This window comes from Zonotrichia albicollis, chromosome 26 (genome assembly GCF_047830755.1).
Source record: "Zonotrichia albicollis isolate bZonAlb1 chromosome 26, bZonAlb1.hap1, whole genome shotgun sequence".
NCBI lineage: Eukaryota > Metazoa > Chordata > Aves > Passeriformes > Passerellidae > Zonotrichia > Zonotrichia albicollis.
Genome location: NC_133844.1, coordinates 2,315,570 through 2,319,476, shown reverse-complemented (window position 1 = coordinate 2,319,476; position 3,907 = coordinate 2,315,570).

The window sequence follows — 3,907 nt, the reverse complement described above, 5'->3', positions numbered from 1 at the left end:
TATCTCAAAGGAGTATCCCCAGATGGTGACAGTCCAGTTTCTGAAAGAAGAAAGACGAATCCCATCTGGTGGAGTCCAGCTCCCCAGATGTGTGTTTACATTTTAATTACAGAGACTATAAATCTCATAATAGTGATGTCCAGCTTCCCTTTGGTCGAAACCATAAATCCTTGAGGCGATGTTCATCTTCCTTTCTCAAGCTGTTTTTCTCTCCTTCAATAAGGCGTGAGATAAGCATATTTCCATTATATAAATTCCAAAGCTATAGTTTCAAGGATACAAGTAATATTCTAAAATTATACTTCAAAAGGTTATTATAGCAAAGCGTTTTTATGGATTAAATGCAAGCAAAAAGCAACATCCTTAACACCTTAATTCCAATGCTCCTAAATCAACTAGGGTTAATTGCAAACAAAAGATAGGTTCAAAGGCCCTTTTCTATGCTTTATTTTCCTCAGTTATTATTAGAATTCGCAACTATCTCATTGTCGGGGTCCACACATTTTGCATTCACAAGTACACACGTCACCTGTTTGTACCTGACACGAAACACAGCTTTGCATCTCACAGCATGGTTTGGGGTCTGCTAGGGTTATGCAGACTCTTCAGAGGGTTGCTTTGGACATGCTGACACCTCATGACTTCCATCTTGTGGCACATTCTCTTTTTGTCTCTGTGCAATTTGGTGTTTTTGAGACCAAGTGGGCTCTTTTGGTGGCCCACGCGGTGGTGCAGAATGCTGTGCTGGCGCCGCAGGACCCCAGGTGTGGGGTTGTCACTGACATGCTGTTGGGCACGGGGCTTTATGAAGATGTTCGGGGGCAGGTTGGCCTTCATCCCCTTGTGCTTGACCAATGCTACACACTGGGCATGGCAGTGATTGTTCAGACCCTGGAAATGGCTGCTCCGAGGCAGCCATTTGTGACCATTGTCCAGGGGGATGATGAGCCTTTCATGGCATTTGCAGCAAGGCTGACTGCATCTGTGGAGAGGCAGGTGCCTGATCCTGTGGCAAGGAGGATTGTGATTGCAAATCTTGTGAGATGTAATTGGAATGATGCTTGTAGGAGGGTCACAGTGGCTCTGCCTGGTTTTCCTATTGTCTCTCAGATGGCAGAGGCCTGTGTGGACATCACCCCCTCAGGTTGGAAGTTGGCTGCCATTCTGGGCAGCACCACAGGGCAGGCGGCCACAGCAGGGAACTGCGCAGGCTGGCAAGAAGCAGGGGAAGAAAGTACAGAAGGTCAAATTCCCCATGTTCTTATGTGGTCAGTGTGGTAGGCCGAATCACATGTCCAAACCACTATCTGTAAGGCGACTGTTCATGTTAATGGCCAGGCTTTACCAGGCTCGGGAAACGTGAAGCGGAGTGCGCAGAAGGGACGTGCCCAGACACAAGCTTCTCTTCAGACACTGGAGCCAAAGGAGGTCTCCTTTGCTGGCTTGCAGCCAGCACCCGCGGATCAGCAGGTATGGATGTCTGCACTGCAGCAACAGTTGTCTTAGAATCTTGTAAAATACACAAGGTTCCCCTGGATGCCTTTGATCCCTTGGGTGGGGGCATGAGTGCTCTCCCGATGGGGAGGTCTAGTGCCACCCTTCAGGGCATCATTGTGCACCTGGGGCTCATCGATGCAGATTTCACAGGGCAGATTTGTGAAATGGTCTCCATACCTACCCCTTCCCATCACAATCCCGAAAGGGACACGGCTTGCACAACTTGTGCCTTTTAAGTCCTCTGTTTGCAGGACAGCTGACTGGTCATGTGGAGCTGGTGGCTTTGGATCCACTGGGCTGCCTAAAGTTCGCTGGACTGCTGTCCTGACCAAGGACCGTCCCGAGATGCTGTGTACCCTTTCTGTTTGTGGTGCGACACCATCAGAAATCCACCTCCACAGGTTTCTCGACAGCGGTGCTGATGTCATGGTTCTCTCCCTTGCAGCCTGGCCCTCGGAGTGGCCCCTGGATCCAGTGGGGACATCTGTCATGGGCCTGGGAGGGACGGCGCAATGTTACGTGGCCCAGCAGCCTGTGCTGGTCACGAACCCGGAGGGACAGACAGCCTGGGTTAGGCCTCATGTTACTTCTACTCCTGCCAACCTCTGGGGGAGGGATGTTCTGTCTGTCTGGAGGGTGCACATCAGGACAGATTTTTGATGGGGGCCACTGCGATGAAGGGCGCAGTGTCCTACGCCTCCTATACAGTGGCTGGTGGACAAACCTGTCTGGGAGAAGCAGTGGCCTCTCCCTCAAGATAAATTGGTCGCCCTTCAGAATCTGGTGCAGGAGCAGTTGGACCAGGGTGAAGCTGGCAGGGGGACTTTGTACAAACCATGAACCAGACAGGGCTGCTGTAGAACGTGCCTCGAGCTGCTTTAATTTTCAACATCAGTCTCATTACATGATTATGACAATGGGAAGATGCCAGCAGCTCACATTCCAGGCAGCAGACCAGGAACTTAATGTTACAACTTACTTTATAAGTTTCTTGACCAATCACACCAAGCAAAAGCACATTGACAGTAGTTCTATCCAATCACCATAAGCACACATACCTTTGGTTAAAACAATGCCTTCTTATTTTGAATACAATACCTACTTGTAAGCCTTAAAACACAATGCACAGAGCTCCATTATTAAGCTTTAACCTTCCTAATATCTTGCTAGACAAAATTTCATTAGCTTAGAGAGCTATTCTAGACAAGTGTTAATACACAGACCATTGTTCTATCTGCCCTTGCTTTTCTACAGCTTAAATAATTTTTCTGCTGACCTATCTCATGGCTGCTGCATAGCTCTGCTCACAGTTCTGCTGTCTCTGAGGCCTGCATCTTGCAGCTTTCCTGAAATCCTCTAATTTTGTGGATTCCCACACGGGGTCATCTGGAGCCTTCTACCAGTCTCTGGAACACTCCTGTCTTCTGCATAAAAAAGAAATCTGGGAAATGGAGGTTGTTGCAAGACCTCCGAAAGGTTAATGCCATAATGAAAAGCATGGGAGCATTGCAGGTGGGCATGCCATCACCTACCATGCTTCCTGCAGACTGGCCGGTCCTCATCGTGGATCTGAAGGATTGTTTCTTTACGATTCCTTTGCATCCCGATGACAGATTGAAGTTTGCCGTCTCAGTGCCAGCGATTAACGAGGCTGAGCCTGCACCGAGATATCAATGGGGGACGTTGCCCCAGGGCATGCACAATTTTCCTGCCATATGCCTGTGCCTTGTCTGGAGTTCACAAGCAGTTTCCTGATGCAGATCTGTATCATTATATGGACAGCATTTTGGTGGCTGCGTCCACCCAGGATGAGCTGCTGAGGATTCAGCCTCGGTTGCCTGATGCTTTGCATTCTCATGGACTGCAGGTGGCTCCAGAAAAGGTTCAACAAAAACCACCTTGGAAGTACTTGGGGGTCAAAATTCTGGAACGGACAATCTGTCACCAGGAGGTGCAATTTGTGCATTCTGTGAAGACACTGAATGATGCTCAGAAATTGGTAGGTGTCATCACTTGTTTACGTCCATACTTGGGACTAACCAACACACAGCTGTCTCCTCTGTATGATTTGTTGAAAGGAGACTCTGATCTAAAGTCACCTCGTACACTGACCCCTGAGGCGCGTAAGGCGTGGGAGGTGGTTCAGCAAGCTGTTTCGTCTTGCCAAGGTTATCTCATTGATCCCTCTGTTGATGTCACTGTGTTCATCACCACTCCAGATTTGTATCCCACGGGCATCATTGGACACTGGAGTGACAAATGGTTCGATTCTTTGCACATTTTGGAATGGGTTTTTCTGCCCCATCAGCCGCTGAAGACAGCAACTACATTGTTTGAGCTGATTGCTCGCTTGATGATCAAATGCCGGCAACGGTGTTTGCAATTGATGGGTGCGGATCCTGCAAAGATC